Here is a 20040-nt window from a genome sequence, read left to right on the forward strand (position 1 = left end):
ATCTTACTACCTAGCATACCAACGTGTATATGCAACAAAAATGAGGGAAAAGAATAGGCTAGCAAGGAATAAGAAAATATTTCAAACCATTCCACTTCTTGAGTTGTAACCTCCAACCTTAATGCATGTTATAACCCATTTAACACTACTTATAACATTCATCTTCATCACCTACATATCCTACACCTATATTCTCAAAAATATCAAGAGAAACCAGCTGCCATAGTCGTGTAAGAATAGCAGCAATAATAAGGAAAATAATGAAGAATCCTTCGGCAGCAAGGGGTGAAGGGAAATCAATTCAATCCCATTCAACTTCTTGCACTTGTAACTCTCCACTAAATGTACTTCAAGACCCCTTTAACACCTCCTATATCATACACCTTAATCCTTAACATCAACCACACCCCTACATTCAAAATATCAGAAAGAACAAGCTGCTGAATTCGAGAGAACAACAGCAGAAACAAGAAGGAAAAGCCAACTCCGATTCCGTCGCATCGTATTGTCGTTTTGATTTGTTTTATTCAAAACAACTTCCAGGCATGTATATGTTGTTTCTTTGCTCTTCAATCAAGTCCTATAAATATTTTTAAACATTATATGTTAAAGATTCATGAGGCAAAACGAAATTATGGCAGCAACATTTTCGAAAAATCTGCACAGGTCCTCGGAATTGGCTTATGTTTTTGTTTGAGATGTTTCTTGTGATTTCAGGAGTTGTTTCGGTTCCAGGCTCCCAAGGCTGATTATAGGCATGATTTAGAGTATGTTAGGGGGTTTTTGGTTCATGTGTTTCAGTCCATACACTCAAGAACGAAAGAATGACAGCAACTTTCCCTTAGGTGCAATAATGAGTCACGGTTTTGGTCATTTGGGTGGTTAAGGTGTGTGTTCTAATCTTGGCTGTCCTAGGGACTGTAGCCATGGTTATAACCCTCACTTACCATGTCTAGGATGTGACCAAGGTGTCTTTTCAAGGTTTGGTTCATGGTTCCCACAAAATTTTTAAACAACAACACAAGTGCATATTTCGGTCTTTCCATTTCCTGTGTGAGTGTGTTTCGGTTTTGGGGTGTGGTTTGGTTTGTGGTTGGCTTCTAGCCCTTAGCCATGGTCCAAGCCATGCCTTAGGATGTTGGTAAGAGTCTTTGGGTGGTGGTTCAAGCCCTTGGTCATTAAATTTCAGAATTTCCCCTCAAATAAACAAGCTGCTCCTGCTGTAATTTGACAGCAACTTGCTGTTCGGTTCATGAGGTTGGTTTGAGTTCTTGGCTGGCTTTTAGCCCATGGCTTTGGACTGGACACTACCTCAATGAGTTAGGAAAGTCATGTTTTTTGCCGTTCGTGATTCGGTCGAGTTTAGAGGTCGTACGAGAATTTACGGTGAAAGGTGCCAAAATGACTCTCGAAAGAGTATTTTATGTTTTTTGATTCCTTTCACCCATTTTCGTGTTTTATAGTTATTATGCATATTTTTCAGTATGTTTGGGGTATTTTTAATCATGGTTAAACGTCGGTTTAATGTTGGTTTGGGTTGGTACGAAGCCATGGTTAAAAATCAAGTTGTTGGTCCGAATCGTCTCGTTTTTGGTTCTATTGTTAAGATTTTGTCAAGTTAAGATTTATTTCATGTGTCACATATTAGTAGTAAGTCGCAGCAAGCCTGGGAACGATCCAACTTATCCGGTAAAAATAAAGTTATAATTATATTACGTGCATAAAAATATAAAATGTTTATTTTTGAGATATATGCGATATGTCTTGTGGCCACCTTATGCTTATGGGTTTGGAAGTCGGTAGGAACAACCGAGGACCTCTCCGCCCGGTGACTTACGACCGGTTTATGATTATGTATGGGTACGGACATCCAGTCCAAGGGCAGTGATTGATCTCTACCGCCCAGTATACTGTGGTTTAGTCTGATCAGGCGCTTACGCTATGTTATGGGCCACTTGCTTAGAAACATTATCTCTACCAGAAAATTATGATATGTTATGACAGAGCTCTATTGAGCAAAGCTTTTACGTATGATTTTTAGATATGCACGTTGTTATAATTATTCACGATACGATTTTCACCATGCGCGTTACGATACGTTATTTTTACGTTGCATGCGATTTTATGATATATTTACTTGTTATTCACGATATATACATGTTGGGTCTTTAGACTCAATAGACTTGATTGTTGTAGGTATTGACAAGGTTGAGACCGCGGGCGGAGACCAGTGAGTGATCTTGGGACAGCAGTAGTAAACCCGAGGACCTCATGATTTAATTTATGCACCTTCTATTATCCAAACTCAGTTTTAATACGTTGGACTATTTTTAAGTTGATGTTTACGTTGGATTATTTTTAAATTGTTGGTTGAAAACGTTATTTGCTTCCGCTGTTAATTTAAAGTTAAAAATTAGTTACATGTTTATTTTAATTAAATGAGATACGATAATTATTTATTTAGAAAATTTTAATAACTCCGCAAAATTATGATTACGAAATACGGGCCTTTACAGTTGGTATCAGAGCCTATGTTCTTGTAAAGGGTTGCACTACTACTGACCTTGAGAAGCTCACGAAGTCACGCCTTCGGTCTGTAAGTTTTACGTTTACGCACTTTGCCTAAAGCATGAAATATTTTAACAGCATGTTTTCATGAAATATTTTACGTTCAGATTTTGATTATGCAGTATTTATTTAAATTTAAAGAAATAATGTAATTATGCATGTTGGTTACGTTTGGAATTGGAAATGTCTAAGAATTCGAATATTGGGCTTTAGGAGAAGTTGAAAATGATTTGACTATATTAATTTTTTAGGTCAGTAGTACTGATGTCCTCCTTATGGGTCATAAGTTAATCTTGAAAATTATGAATGCTTTTGGGACTAGTAGAATTTCTAAGAAATTATTGATGGTTCTTGGTTGCTAGTCGAGTAAATTTTTGAGGATTTCATATAAGCAATAGCGATTCGAAGACTACGACAATCTTTAGGATTATAAATGTACAATTTGAGGATTTTAAGTATCTATGAAAATGTAAGATTAATTATGAGAATTTATTTATGATGCATGCTCTACATAGTTGGATTTAAGGATTGAATTGCAGGAATTGAGAATTTTAAAGATCTAATTGTAATTACTAATAATTTTAGGAACTAAGTGCGAAACAAAATTCTAAGGGACTATTTTCGAATTTACCAAATTTTGGGGATTAAATTTTCAGTTCGAGAATTTAAAAGTTTAATGAGGTAAAGATGAAAAATTTTATGGGGACAATAATGCAAATTTCGAAGAGTTATAGGACCAAAATGTACATTTGGAGAACTGTAAGGGCCAGATTGCAATTTTCAAAATTTTTAAGGATTAAATGCAAACTTTTGAGGAACACTTGGGATTTTGAGTATTTATAGAAATGTAAGACGTTTTATGGGAATTAATTTTGGGTTTAATAAACTTAAGGCTACTGAACCTTATGATACGGAAAATCTATAAATGAAATTGGGAATACTGAGAACTCATGGGTAATTGTGAAATTTTCGGGATTTAAAAAAAAAATTCTTGAGATGAGAATTGAAAGGTTTAAATGATAAGAATTTTCGGTAATTTAAGCTTGGAAAGATGATTAGAACCTCGAAATAGCTGGATTATAATGTTATAAGGAATGACAATCAAGGACACTGTAGGATGAATAAATCTTGGGCTTGAAAATTTAAGCGTTGGTGATATAACGTCGGGACAAATTAAGAATTTAAAGTGACGACAAGTTAAAGTAAAAATTTATTGGTTAGCTAAGTTATAAGAGTAAACATTGAGTTAGCGAATTTTTTTGGGAATTTAAGTTTCACGTGTCGTAAGTTTTAACCAGGATCTTAACAGTTAGAATTATACCTTTGGGGGAATTTGATTTTTCTAGAAAGTTGAGTATGATTGATGGTTAGGTTACTCGATAGACGCATGTAAGAATTGAATTAGACACCTTATCTTGAGGAATTTTGAAAGTCATTAAGAAATTTGGGACTAAGCGGATATGTGGGATGGAGTTATACTATCTAATATTATTTGGGTTGCATAAGCTTGAATTTCAAAATTTATAAGATAGGTGTTCATACATAAGTTTTGGGTGAAATAAAAACAAAAAGAGAATTAGAGGCGTTCAACATAGAGTACCAATGAACTAACATTAAGATTTTAATTGAGTAAGAAATCCGAAATCTTGATATGGGAATTTTAGAACTCTATGGGTGATATGAGCAAAGTTGAATTATTAGAGTAAGTTTGTCGCTAACATGAGATAACTTATTAAGTTTTATACACTAGACTTAATTAAGTATTGATGATACTTAAGAATGACATTTTTTTCAATGAGGAAAGTCCAGAGTCTTAGGCCTCAACTATATTGTAATTTGAAAGAAAATGGTTTAAGCATATAATTGAGACTTGAAGGGCTTTAAAATATTGGTAGAAGGTCGATGTTGTATAATTGGGTTTTATGGATTAACGTTATTTGAGGTTTAAGATTTGCAACAATTTTATATTTGGGGTATACTCGTAAATAGTTAAGTTATATAAGTTTGGGCTGTAAGATAAAGATTCGATTCAAGGATCTTAGACTAATTTTGTTATGGAGCTGAGATAAGATTTAACTTTTAAGTGTATCACCGAGAATAGAAGTTGATCAGTAACCTTTGGTGCTAAGAGTCTTTAAGTTGAACTGCGTAAATGCTAATGTAATAGGTCGTTGAACATTACGGGTATAGTATATGGAAGGTAAGACATGATAAGTTTGAACCACCAATTCTAATATTGGGAACGATGAGAAAATTCAGAATTCGAGGTCATAGTATAGTAAAGCTAAGTTACCATAAGTCATTTTAAGTTGCGATTCGCAAATGAGATTTTTGGTAGGCAATCTAATTAGGATTGAAGAAACGTAAAGACAGCCTAGGACTTAATTTTTATCAGAGTAGCGCAATGGTAGCGTGGATTGCTGGGATAATAGAATTAAGAATATAAACTTTTTGATTATCAAGGATAAGCGAATTTCGAGGACGAAATTCAATTTAAGGGGGGTAGATTGTAACGTCCCGAAAATCAGACTACGTATAAGCCATTCATAATTACTGTTATTTAAATTAAAATGATTTTTATGCATGAGAGTTTAAATTCATTCTTTTAAATTTATTGAGTCATGATTATTTATTTAAAAAAAATAGATGTTTAATTTTATCTTTTCAGGATAAATACGCGAGGCCGGACCGGAGTTTGGAGATTAAATATAAGATTAATAATAGGAAAAATATTCCTAAATTTAAATTAAGTCAAGGAATAATTTAATTTAAAGAAAAAGAATGTTTTAGAATTTGTTAATTAATTAGAGCTAAGTTATTAAATAAGTACTTTAGGTTAATATTTAATTAAAGCTTAAATTAAAATTTGTAAACAAGTGGGGATAAATTAATCTAGGTATAATATAGTCAAGAAATTAATCATAGCATTTGAATATTTAAATTTGAGGTCATGAATGCCATGCAATAATCTAACCCAAATTTAATGTGTAAATTCACTAAAATATATAATGAGAGCGCTAAACTTTAAGCAATTAAAATACAAGATTTAAACAAAAAAATACCATGCAAATTAGCAATAATAATTTTGAGTCCAACATTTAAAATAATTCAAAAGTTAGTAACACCCCATTTAAACCACTCCTAATTACACTTCATGGTGTATTCATTTACCCTCTTAATTCAACAAGTAATGGTAATTCAAATATTATAGCACACCACATTCATCCTCATCTTACTACCTAGCATACCAACGTGTATATGCAACAAAAATGAGGGAAAAGAATAGGCTAGCAAGGAATAAGAAAACATTTCAAACCATTCCACTTCTTGAGTTGTAACCTCCAACCTTAATGCATGTTATGACCCATTTAACACTACTTATAACATTCATCTTCATCACCTACATATCCTACACCTATATGCTCGAAAATATCAAGAGAAACCAGCTGCCATAGTCGTGTAAGAATAGAAGCAATAATAAGGAAAATAATGAAGAATCCTTCGGCAGCAAGGGGTGAAGGGAAATCAATTCAATCCCATTCAGCTTCTTGCACTTGTAACTCTCCACTAAATGCACTTCAAGACCCCTTTAACACCTCCTATATCATACACCTTCATCCCTAACATCAACCACACCCCTACATTCGAAATATCAGAAAGAACAAGCTGCTGAATTCGAGAGAACAACAGCAGAAACAAGAAGGAAAAGCCAACTCCGATTCCGTCACATCGTATTGTCGTTTTGATTTGTTTTATTCAAAACAACTTCCAGGCATGTATATGTTATTTCTTTGCTCTTCAATCAAGTCCTATAAATATTTTTAAACATTATATGTTAAAGATTCATGAGGCAAAACGAAATTATGGCAGCAACATTTTCGAAAAATCTGCACAGGTCCTCGGAATTGGCTTATGTTTTTGTTTGAGATGTTTCTTGTGATTTCAGGAGTTGTTTCGGTTCCAGGCTCCCAAGGCTGATTATAGGCATGATTTGGAGTATGTTAGGGGGTTTTTGGTTCATGTGGTTCAGTCCATACACTCAAGAACGAAAGAATGACAGCAACTTTCCCTTAGGTGCAATAATGAGTCACGATTTTGGTCATTTGGGTGGTTAAGGTGTGTGTTCTAATCTTGGCTGTCCTAGGGACTGTAGCCATGGTTATAACCCTCACTTACCAGGTCTAGGACGTGACCAATGTGTCTTTTCAAGGTTTGGTTCATGGTTCCCTCAAAATTTTTAAACAACAACACAAGTGCATATTTCGGTCTTTCCATTTCCTGTGTGAGTGTGTTTCGGTTTTGGGGTGTGGTTTTGTTTGTGGTTGGCTTCTAGCCCTTAGCCATGGTCCAAGCCATGCCTTAGGATGTTGGTAAGAGTCTTTGGGTGGTGGTTCAAGCCCTTGGTCATTATATTTCAGAATTTCCCCTCAAATACACAAGCTGCTCCTGCAGTAATTTGACAGCAACTTGCTGTTCGGTTCATGAGGTTGGTTTGAGTTCTTGGCTGGCTTTTAGCCCATGGCCTTGGACTGGACAGTACCTCAATGAGTTAGGAAAGTCATGTTTTTTGCCGTTCATGATTCGGTCGAGTTTAGAGGTCGTACGAGAATTTACAGTGAAAGGTGCCAAAATGACTCTCGAAAGAGTGTTTTATGTTTTTGTATTCCTTTCACCCATTTTCGTGTTTTACAGTTATTATGCATATTTTTCAGTATGCTTGGGGTATTTTTAATCATGGTTAAACGTCGTTTTAATGTTGGTTTGGGTTGGTACGAAGCCATGGTTAAAAATCAAGTTGTTGGTCCGAATCGTCTCGTTTTTTGTTCTATTTTTAAGATTTTGTCAAGTTAAGATTTATTTCATGTGTCACATATTAGTAGTAAGTCGCAGCAAGCCTGGGAACGATCCAACTCATCCGGTAAAAATAAGGTTATAATTATATTACGTGCATAAAAATATAAAATGTTTATTTTTGAGATATATGCTGTAAAGGCCCTAGAACTTCTTGCTTGAAAATTTGCGGAAAATTTAAAAATTTTCTTTTTAAAAAAATTAAATGGCCTCATTCATAAAATCGACTGATGAATCAAGTTCAATGTTTAAAATAATAGCAGCGGAAGAAAATAAAGTTTTGCCGACAATAACAATTTAAAAATTATCCAACGACTGATAAAAATTGTTTGCGGAATAAAATAACAACTGCTGCACTGAGGTCCTCGGGTGCCACTACTGCCGACCCAAGCTGGCTCACTGGTCCCCGCCCTCGGCCCTGGCCTCATCAGTACCTACAACAATCAAGTCTAGTAAGCCTAAAGACTAAGCATGCATGGATCGCAGGTAACGAGTAAAAATCTGAATTAAAATATGCATGAGATAACATATCCTGTCCTGGGGCATGCTGAAAATAATCTGTACTGAGCAATTATAATACGTGCATAACTGAACTGATAATCACAGAAAAAAATGTTTGCTCCTTGGAGCCTGTACTGAAATAACTGATAGAATTTTCTGTTGAGTTATGTTTTACATCTGTGGCCACTGCACTAAGCTGAACTGATCGGTAACTGGCTACTGGGGAGGCTGAAACTGAACTGAGCTGGCCGGTCACTGGCGACCGGGTGGTACCATACTGAACTGATCGGTCACTGGCGACCGTATAAAATAACACTCCCACATAGTGAATGAACCACAAGCCATATCGCATAAATCTCAAAAATAATCATTTTCTATTTAATGCACGTAAAATAATTAACTGAAATAATGAAAATGTCCCGTAATTTTACCAACTGGATTGGATTGGATCTTCCCCAGGCTCGCTGCAACCTAACTGTGCTATGAAAAATATGCAATAGCTTAAACTTGACCAACTATGCAATTTACGTTCAAAAGATGCGACTATGACGCCTAATGACTTTGTATTTAGTCATGACTCCGAACCAACGTGAACCGACACCAAACCGACGTATAGTCATGATTAAAATACTCTGAAAAATCATAAAATGATGCTCCTAAAATGATAGGGTCGAAATCTAGGTGGAATGGAGGCCAAAACACGTAACGCTCTTTCGAGAGTCAATTTGGCACATCGCACCGTAAATTCTCGTACGACCTCAAAAATGAACCGAATCACAAACGGTCAAAAACATGACCTTCCCAACTCAAAGGGGCATCGTCCAGTCGAAGGCCATAGGCTAAAAGCCAACCGAGAACTCAAACGAGCCGCCGAACCGACACAGCAACTTGCTGTAATTTTCCAGCAACTGTACAATCGTGTAACTTGTGTTGTTTTCCAGACTAACGGCCACTAGGGCGTGAACCACCGACCAGACACTCTTACCAACATCCCAAGGAGTGATTTGAACCATGGCTAAGGGCCCTTGGCCAGCCACAATCCGCGTCACACCAAAACTCAACCGAAACTCCAACCGAGAACCAACGTGCATGCGTGTGTAGTGTTTTGCTTAGATCGATGTCTTGCGTCATTCCAGTGGCCATTTGATTGACCATGGCACGATCTAGACATATAGGAGCATGGTATGAACCGTGGCTATGGGCCATAGGCCAACCAAGATCCATACCAAGCAACCAAAACCGAAACCGTATGCTGAACCAATGAAGAAGCCGAATGGGGAAAGGGGCTGTTCTTGTTGATTATTTAAAAACCGATGAGCCATGGACCAAGCCACCAAAAGGGCGACTTAGTCACGTCTTAGACATGCTATGGAAGTGATCCAACCATGGCTATAAGCCCTTGGGGCAGCCAAGTTCAGATCCTTCCTCCTTGACAACCAAACTGAATTTTCGAACTCAAAAAGGGACACAAATGGTGTTGCTGTCATTTCTTGCTTTCTAGCGAGCATGGGCTAAAACCAATGGACAAATGTGGTCCTAATGCATCCTATTACATGTATATAAGTCTCATTGGGAGCCTGGAGTCGAACCAATCACCTGAAACTCACAAACCAAGAAAAACGTGAAGCTTGCCAAGGAATATCAAAAATTCTGCATGTGTTGTTTTCAAAAGTTTTGACATGGATCTCGATTTTTGCTTGAATAAACATGATCATGTACTGAAAAATAAATGATAATATGACTTGATTGAGGTTTGAAAGAAATCTAGACATCCCTGGTTTCGTTTCGAAAGAAAACGAACGAAACGGCGACGACGCGGCACGGAGGAGGTGGAGCGCTTCTCTTGTTTTCTTTACTCTCGATTTTTCTCTCTACTCTAAGGCTATGAACTCACGACTTTTCTACACTGAAAATGGATCTGAATAGTGAGGTATTTTGGTGGTGAGGAGGGGAGATAAGTGGTTATGGGAGTGAGGGGGATAGGTGCAAGATATAAGGAAAGATCCAAGACCAAGTCTTCTCATTTTAAATTTTGAATTCTAGTTTGATATCAAATGAGTTGGTGGATGTTTCTAGAGGTAGTGGCCAATTTTTACATGCTAGACTAGGATAGGATAATGCTAATTAGATCATTAAATGGTGCTAGAAAGATCAAAGAATTATCTTCCTAATTAAATACAAGAAAGGGTCAAAGGTGGCAAGGCAAATGAATTGTTTAATAGTCTAAGGGGGTGGCCGAAATTCACTAAATAAAAGGAAGGGAAAAATAATTATCTAGTGAATTAATAACCCTTAAAAAATTTACTAATCCTTTAAATAATTTTGTGAGCTAACCCCTTAATTAAATAACTTAAATGAGTTCATTTCTTAATCACCTCAAATAATTAAATTAAATCCTCAAATCTCCCTTTCTAACTTAAATGAACTTAGTTGCTAGCTAAATTAACTTCTGGAAATATTTCTCGAATCTTAAATTCTATCTCAAAACTCCAACTCCGGTCCGGCCTCACTGAAATAACTGAAATGCTAAAAATCAAACTACTGAACTGAAATAATAAAATAATTAACTTCAAAGAAATGCATTTAAAATAATCATGCAATGAAGTCAATTAAATTTAAAAATCTAGAATTATGCATGGCTTATACGTAGACTGATTTACGGGTTCTACATATGCGATATGTCTTGTGGCCACCTTATGCTTATGGGTTTGGAAGTCGGTAGGAACAACCGAGGACCTCTCCGCCCGGTGACTTACGACCGGTTTATGATTATGTATGGGTACTGACATCCAGTCCAAGGGCTGTGATTGATCTCTACCGCCCAGCATACTGTGGTTTAGTCTGATCAGGCGCTTACGCTATGTTATGGGCCACTTGCTTAGAAACATTATCTCTACCAGAAAATTATGATATGTTATGACAGAGCTCTATTGAGCAAAGCTTTTACGTATGATTTTTAGATATGCACGTAGTTATAATTATTCACGATACGATTTTCACCATGCGCGTTACGATACATTATTTTTACGTTGCATGCGATGTTATGATATATTTACTTGTTATTCACGATATATACATGTTGAGTCTTTAGACTCAATAGACTTGATTGTTGTAGGTATTGACGAGGTCGAGACCGCGGGCGGAGACCAGTGAGTGATCTTGGGACAGCAGTAGTAAACCCGAGGACCTCATGATTTAATTTATGCACCTTCTATTATCCAAACTCACTTTTAATACGTTGGACTATTTTTAAGTTGATGTTTACGTTAAATTATTTTTAAATTGTTGGTTGAAAATGTTATTTGCTTCCGCCGTTAATTTAAAGTTAAAAATTAGTTACATGTTTATTTTAATTAAATGGGATACGATAATTATTTATCTAGAAAAATTTTAATAACTCCGCAAAATTATGATTACGAAATACGGGTCTTTACATAGGTTCTACACCAAGAATGATGATGGAGTTTCTCTAGCCTTTTTGTTGATCATGAACCAAGATAGAGTTCAGTTGGAGACTTGGCAAGAATCGACTACATATCAACCTCTACACACACTCTATGTGTGCGTGTGTAATTAATCATTAGGTACCACCTGAAAGATACAATTCTCGAGGGGGGGGAGTTTCTTGTGAAAAAGTATATAAAATGAGCACATTCAAGTATCACGGCACAGAACCTAGATTTAACAAGGTTTTTAATACAGCAATGTCCAATTTTTCGACAATTATAATGAAAAATATTGCAGATACGTATGAGGGATTCAAGGGTTTGAGGACTTTGGTCGATGTTGGAGGTGGAATCGGTGATTCCCTGCACATGATCCTATCCAAGCATCCAACTATAAAGGCCATTAATTTTTATTTGCCCCATGTTATTCAAGTGCACCATCTTTTGCAAGTATGTGAAATATTTGTGTTGGTTCTTTGTAATTTATTTTAAAGCGGTTCCATTGAAATATTTGTGTTTGAAGGTCACTTTTTAATTTAATATTATTGTTTACGTGAAATTTAAAATTGGCCGACCTTTTTGTATTGATCAGGCATGGAGCACATGGGTGGAGACATGTTCGTTAGTGTTCCGAAAGGCGATGCCATTATCATGAAGGTGAAATTGTTTTCATCATATAATACATGTGTGTGTGCGTGTGTATATATATATTATTTATTGGCAGCCAACTTCTCATATTTTCACCATTTTGTTAGCCTTCTTAATTGTTTTCATCATATAATATATGTGTGCATGTGAGTGTGTGTATATGTATATATATGTATGTATATATATATTTTTTATTGGCAGCCAACTTCCCCTGTTATCACCATTTTGTTAGCCTTCTAAATTGTTCTGCCATAATAATAATAATAATAATAATAATAAATGTCACACACACACACACACACACACATAAATATATATATTATTTATTGGCAGCCAACTTACCCTATTTTCACCATTTTGTTTACACATAATAATAATAATAATAAATGTCACACATGGGTCATGTATGTGGAAGTCTGACTGCAAAATTAACATTTGTCTTACGAAATACTTAACTGATATTATTACATAAGTTCATTGTAAACATCTCAAGCTCTTTTAAATTTTTTTTTTCTTTTCAATGTGGGAATACAGGGACATAATAAGAAATGTATATTTTATTCAATACACATAATTAAATTGTTGTTTGCATTAATTTTCCACCTGTTTTTCTAAAGAAAGATTGCTCTTTCATAATTTTTTTATTCTCAATTGTTTCTTACAACTTTGTAATAATATTTTTATGATTATTTTTTTTAAGCCGATTCAAATCTTTTTTTTAAATCATATCTACAGAGGGTTCTTCGCGACTGGAGTGATACACAATGCTTAAAAATACTGAAGAGATGCCATGAAGCACTTCCAAATAACGGAAAAATCATCGTTGTGGAGTGTATCCTTTAAGAGACTCCAGGAGAAGATTTTACTTGTAATTTACAATCTGACATGGTTATGCTAGCATATAGTCCAGGTGGGAAGGAGAGAAAAGAAAATGAATTTCATGCATTGGCAAAGCAAGCAGGATTCAAAGAATCTCGAACAGTTTGTTGTGTTCTCCCATTCTCGGTCATGGAGTTTTATAAATAAATATATATAGAAATATTGAGTAGCTAAAGATAATTACCGTTTTATAATAAAACTTTAGGCTTGGTATGACTTTTTTCTTAAAGATAATTACCGTTTTATAATAAAACTTTAGGCTTGCTATGACCCTTTTCTATTTTACTCTTGTTAACATGAAAAAACTAATGGATAAATAATGGATGGCGTGTACACTATGTTGGTGTTAAATAATGATCAAGCTTAATGATCTCCCCTTAAATTCATTATGTATTTTGAATCACATGCATATCGACGATAAGTTCTAATTAGAGAATAAATTATATTTAGCTTCACCTAATGCCCGCCAATTGTTTATTAATGAAATATATTAAAACCAATATCTTTTTATTTTCCTAATAACAAAAATAATGTAAACAAAAATTAGGACTAATTTCAACTGCATATTTAACTTAAAATAGGATTTAAGTTATTGCAATTGCATAAAAGCGTCCACGATAAGTAGGCATCTGATAAGTGCAATTTTCGCACTTAAATTGTCCTCATAATGCATATAGATTGTTAGTTTTCTTAGGCAAAATTATGCGGTATTGTTATTTTTGGTGTGCTTGCAGGAATCTAGGCGAGGCTATTACGTGGGCGTGAAAAGGAACGAAAATGACGCTTAGAAGAAAATTGCGAGCAATGGTCCAGGACTGAAGGCAGCAAGACCCGCGCATATGCGCGGAGCAATGGCGCGCATGTGGGCGCAAGAAGATAGCCAACACACAGAAGGACCCGTGCATATGCGCGAGTCTTGGTCGCTCATATGCGCGCGGCGAGATGTTCATAATTAAATAGGTCAGTCGTGGACTTTGAAAAGGGGTTCTAATTTTTTGGGAAGGATAGCCGACATATCACTCGAAAAAAAGATAGAAAAAGTCAGAGCACGGAAGACGGAACGCGAAGAACGGAGATAGAAGACGCTGAATCCGGACACGAAAACGCGCTTTCATCTTTCCCCAACACATTTCTAATTCAGTTATTTACTTTTACGTTTTTAATGATTACAAACAGGTTCTGTATTGATTTAAATTCGAGTATGAACTAATTTTATTTTCTAGAGATTGACATAGTCTTGGTTGAACCTATGTTATTGACGTTTTGAATTTTCATTGAATTAATTCATCGTGTTTATTTGTGATTTCTTGACATTAATGCTTTTGAATTATTGGCCATAATTCGATTGATCAAATAATTAAGATCTAACACTCGAGAGAGGGGATTGAAATTAGGACAATGAAAATCACATCGTTAGACGTTTATAACATGCAAAAGACGTATAACTCTGACGAATCCATAAGAGAACCATGTTTGTATTTATTACGTGTTACGTGATTTGAATAGACATATTAAAATAAGTAACAGATAATACAGTTCTATTTATCACTTGAAAAAGGGAATAGGAAATTGCGAGTTCTTGGTTAGTAAACATGATGCGATTTAATAATATGTTAGTCAATTTTAATTTAGCATAGGGGAGACCAGACGAAATCATATCTCTAGATTGATCTACTCATTGAAATTCAACGGCGTGCTAAGAATTCTCTGATTCATTATTTGTTTTGAATTGATTATGAACTATCTATTTGAATTATCTAAATAAAGTTGAACTATGTCAATTATGGTAATTAATATACAGTTTTATATAATTACTCCTCGAAGGATCGATATCTGTACTCAAACCAGTACTAAAAATTGACATCGTACACTTGCGGTAGTGAAAATACGCAACAAGTTTTTGGCGCCGTCGCCGGGGAGTAAACTATTTAATTGCATATTAATATCGTTACTAAGTAGTCTTGACTTTATTTTAGATTTTATTTTATTTATTTATCTTGTTAGTTTATAATATTCTCTGTTTTGCAGTGCATGCGATGATATCAAAATCCCGACTTGCTGATTTTTGATCCAGAAATCGAAAGAACTGCTAGGAGATTAAGGAAAGCAAGAAGGGAGGATATTAAAGCAATGGATGAGAACAAAGATAATAAGAATGAGCTCTCGAGAGAGGTTCCAATCCGAGAACATTTTCGCCCAGTCATCAACGCTCATTATTCTGGAATAGCTCGTGGAACCATTGCTGATAATAACTTCGAGCTAAAGCCCGTACTCATCAACATGGTTCAACAGAACCAGTTTGGAGGAGCAGCCACCGCAGATCCCCATCTTCACCTCAGAACTTTTCTGGAGATTACGGACACGGTAAAAATTAACGGTGTTTCTGTCGAAATTATTCGATTGCGCCTGTTTCCGTTTTCTCTCAGGGATCAAGCTAGGAGTTGGCTCCAATCTCTACCTCTTGGAAGTATTACTACATGGGCAGATTTGGTTACGAAGTTTCTGTCAAAGTATTTTCCTCCTGCCAAATCTGCTCAGCTGAAAATAGAGATCACCAACTTCAGGCAGAGGGAACTCGAATTGTTATATGAGGCTTGGGAGCGATACAAAGAATTACTCAGAAAGTGTCCGAATCATGGATATGCAGATTGAGTTATTTTACAATGGTTTAGATGGGCCAACTAGAGGGAATGTTGATGCAGCCGCCGGAGGTACTATTTTCTCCAAAACACCTGATGAGGCTTATGAATTGCTTGAACAGATGACCATTAACAGTTATCAGTGGCCAAGTGAGAGATCTGGACCAAGGAAACCTGCTGGAGTGTATGCCGTAGATCCGATCACATCACTTACTGCACAGGTTTCAGCATTAACCACACAGATTGCAGCGATGAACAAGGCAGGCCAATATACGTCTGATGTAGCACTGGTGACTGCCGAAGAAGAGCCTGTTGCGGAGGAAGCTCAGTACATCAACAACAATCGTGGCTATGGAGGATATCGAGGTAACCCTCCCCCTAATACTTATCATCCAAGATTGAGGAATCACGAGAATTTCTCTTATGCAAACAACAAGAACGTGTTAAATCCTCCACCGAGGTTCAACACACAGAAGGGGGAAGGAAAGCCATCTTTTGAAGATCTAGTCGGGACGTTTGTGGCTGAGTCTGGGAAAAAAATGGCGAGAACTGAGTCTCGTCTTGATAGCATGGAGACACACATGGGGAACATGGGTGCCACGATGAAGTCCTTAGAAACCCAGATTGGGCAACTAGCCAATACGTTGAAAGATCAGAATAGAGGACAGTTCCCAAGCAATACAGAGGTGAATCCTAGAGAGCAATGCAAAGCTGTCACACTAAGGAGTGGCAAGGAAATTGGAATCCCAGAGCCTGCTGAAGAGAATGTAGAGATCCTTGTGGAGAAAGATGATGAAAAGGGTGTAAGTGTTGAAAATGACAAAGTAGAGGAACCTGAGAAAGTACATAAACAGCAGCCCTTACCAAATGTGAATCTTCCATATCCACAGAGGTTCAAGAAGAAAGGGTTAGATGATCAATTTTCGAAGTTCCTGGAAATATTCAAGAAAATAAACATTAACATCCTATTTGCCGATGCATTGGAGCAAATGCCCAATTATGCTAAGTTAATCAAGGATGTGATGTCCAAAAAGAGGAAACTTCAAGAATTTGAGACCGTGAAGCTGATCGAAGAGTGCAGTGCCATACTCCAAAGGAAGCTACCACAAAAACTCAAGGATCCAGGGAGTTTTACTATTTCTTGTGTTATTGGTGGTTCTAGAGTAAATAGAGTTTTATGTGATTTAGGTGCCAGTATTAATTTAATGACTTTTTCTATTTACAGGACCTTGGAGATTGGCGAGGTGAAGCCTAGCACTATTACTTTGCAGCTAGCGGACATATCACTTACATATCCACGAGGGATAGTAGAGGATGTGCTGGTAAAGATAGACAAATTCATATTTCCTGCTGATTTTGTCATTTTAGATATGGAGGAAGACCAGGAGACACCACTTATTTTTGGAAGGCCATTCTTGGCCACCGGGAAGGCCTTGATTGATGTGCACAAGGGCGAGCTCACACTTAGAGTAGGTGGAGATGTAGTGGTGTTCAACATCTACAACACCATCAGAGGACCAAACGAGGTAAGTACTTGTAATAGTATTGATATCATTGATTCATGTGTATCTCAAGTGGGTGCAGGTAAGTTGACGAAAGACTCCTTGGAAAGATGCTTATTGGAATCAGCTTCCATAGTGGATGAAGATGACTGGGATGTGCGAGAGGAGTTACTTGCTCTCAATGTGCGGCCGAAAGAAAAGATTGATACCCAGCATGAAGAGTTACCTGAAGAGGCAGGTAAAGAGGTACCAAAAGCATCCCCTGAATTAAAGGATTTACCGAGTCACTTGTGCTATGCATTCCTAGACGAGAGTTCGTCCTATCCAGTAATTATATCTTCTACTCTTACTATTGATGAGAAGGATAGGTTGTTGAGAGTATTGCGAGAGTTTAAACTGCTTTGGGATGAACAATTTCTGATATAAAGAGAATTAGCCCTACTGTTTGTATGCATAAAATCTTGATGGAGGAATCCTATTCACCCTATGTTGATCATCAGAGGAGGCTTAATCCAGCCATGAAAGAGGTTGTGAGAGCTGAGGTATTAAAATTGTTAAATGCTGGTGTTATTTATGCTATATCTGACAGTTCTTGGGTTTCATTAGTACAAGTAGTGCCTAAGAAGGGGGTATAACTGTGGTGAGAAATGAGAATAACGAATTGATTTCAACTCGTCCAGTGACTAGTTGGCGAGTGTGTATAGACTACAGGAAATTGAATGATACTACTAGGAAAGTTCACTTCCCTATTCCCTTTATTGACCAGATGCTTGATAGAGTAGGTGTCTATCATTATTATTGCTTTCTAGATGGTTATTCAGGTTACAATCAAATTGTCATAGCACCGGAGGATCAAGATAAGACTACCTTCACTTGCCCCTACGGTACATTTGCTTTCAGGACAATGCCATTTGGTCTTTGCAACGCACCTGCTACGTTTCAGAGGTGTATGATGGCCATATTTTCTGACATGGTGGAGGAAATAATGGAGGTTTTCATGGATGATATATCTGTCTTTGGTTCATCATTTGATCATTGTTTGCAGAATTTGACGCTTGTTTTGCAGATATGTCGGGAGAAGAATTTAGTGTTGAATTGGGAGAAATGTCACTTCATGGTGCAAGAAGGTATTGTGCTTGGGCATAAGATTTCGGCCAGAGGAATAGAAGTGGACAGAGCCAAAGTTGTGGCAATTGAAAATCTCCCACCACCGAAGAATGTGAAAGGGATCAGATGTTTCTTGGGACATGCCGGGTTCTATCGTCGTTATATTAAAGATTTCTCTAAAATTACTAGACCTTTATGTAATTTGTTAGAGAAAGATTCTACATTTATTTTTACGATGATTGTTTGCAGGCGTTTAACAGGATCAATACAGCACTGATTTCTGCACCCATTATGATAGTGCCTGATTGGAAGGAGCCCTTTGAGCTCATGTGTGATGCTAGCGACTATCTGTGGGAGCAGCATTGGGACAAAGGCGAGACAAGACGTTCAAGGCTATCTACTATGCAAGTCGTACACTTAATGCAGCCCAACAGAATTACACAACTACTGAGAAAGAGATGCTAGCAGTGGTGTTTGCATTCGATAAGTTCAGAACGTATCTCATTGGCACCAAGGTAACTGTTTTCACTGACCATGCAGCTCTTCGTTACTTGTTTGCCAAAAAGGATGCAAAGCCCAGGTTGATACGATGGATACTCCTACTTCAAGAATTTGACTTTGAAGTCAAAGAAAAGAAATGTTGTGAGAACCAGGTGGCAGATCACTTGTCACGCCTGGAGCTTGAAGAAAGAATTGAAGGTGGAGTTATCAATGAGTCGTTCCCAGACGAACAACTCTTAAAGGTAAAGGTTACACATCCTTGGTTTGCAGATATAGCTAATTTTCTTGCTGCAGGAGAATTACCATCAGATTTAACTTATCACCACAAGAAGAAATTTCTTCATGATGCCAAGTTTTATCTGTGGGATGATCCCTTTTTGTTCAAGAGATGCGCTGATCAGATGATTAAACAGTGTGTAGCAGAGGAAGAAGCGGGTACGGTTCTAGAGCAGTGTCATTCCTCACCCTACGGTGGACACTTTGGAGCATCTAGAACAGTAGCTAAGGTACTACAGTCAGGTTTCTATTGGCCGAATCTGTTTAAGAACAGTTATAATTTAGTTAAGTCATGTGATAAATGCCAAAGAGTTGGCAATATTTCTAGACGCCACGATTTACCACTAACAAACATTTTGGAGGTGGAACTTTTTGAAGTCTGGGGTATTGACTTTATGGGTCCATTCCCATCCTCTTTCGGCCAATCGTATATTTTACTTGTTGTTGACTATTAGACTTGTCAAATTGGGTTAGGCCCGTCGGGCCGGCCCACCCCGCTATAAAAATTGAACGGGTTTGGTTGATAAAATAGAAGCCCGTTTGGAGGCGGGCCAAATGGGCTGAGCCCGTTTGGGTTGCGGGCCAAGACGGGTCGATCCCAAATGGGTCGGGCTGGCCCGCCAAATTAGGATAAAATTTTATATTTTTAACTTTTAAGTTTTATATAAAAATTGGAATAAATTTCATGCGCCTTCATGTCTTAGAACAAATAGATTGATAATTTACCCTTAGAACAAATTTATTGATAATTTACTCTTACAACAAATATACATAAAGAAAATAAAAAAAGAAAAATTTACAGATATACATAAAGAAAACAAAAGGGAATAAATTCCTGTAAATTTTATTAATGAATCTTAAAATAATTTTTAAGCATAGCAGTTGTTTATGAATCCAAGAGTGGTTTCGTTTGAAGTCCGACGAGTTGCAGTGAAATTTTGTGGACCGACGGAGGTTTGCTAATTATGTGTATTGTTGAAGACATAATATTTTTTAAATTTACAACCGTCTCTTTCTTCGACTTTATGTTCTCTTCCATGTCTCAATCTTCATTTTTGGTTTAAACACTTTACTTTTTATGGATTTTGTTGTATGCTTTCTTAATTTCTTATTTCAATGTTT

The 20040-nt window shown here is 36.6% G+C and overlaps 1 long non-coding RNA gene and 1 other non-coding gene across 2 annotated transcripts; one reads left to right on the plus strand and one right to left on the minus strand.

The window, feature by feature from the left end:
* Nucleotides 1-11578: 11578 nt before the first annotated feature.
* Nucleotides 11579-13160, plus strand: LOC142548129 (uncharacterized). Its single transcript, XR_012820908.1, has 3 exons — nt 11579-11816; nt 11959-12023; nt 12750-13160. It is a non-coding gene; the product is annotated as an uncharacterized LOC142548129 (long non-coding RNA).
* Nucleotides 13161-15428: 2268 nt separating this feature from the next.
* Nucleotides 15429-15535, minus strand: LOC142550392 (small nucleolar RNA R71). The gene has a single exon (XR_012821351.1). It is a non-coding gene; the product is annotated as a small nucleolar RNA R71 (small nucleolar RNA).
* Nucleotides 15536-20040: the final 4505 nt, after the last annotated feature.

Source organism: Primulina tabacum, chromosome 6 (genome assembly GCF_025594145.1).
Source record: "Primulina tabacum isolate GXHZ01 chromosome 6, ASM2559414v2, whole genome shotgun sequence".
NCBI lineage: Eukaryota > Viridiplantae > Streptophyta > Magnoliopsida > Lamiales > Gesneriaceae > Primulina > Primulina tabacum.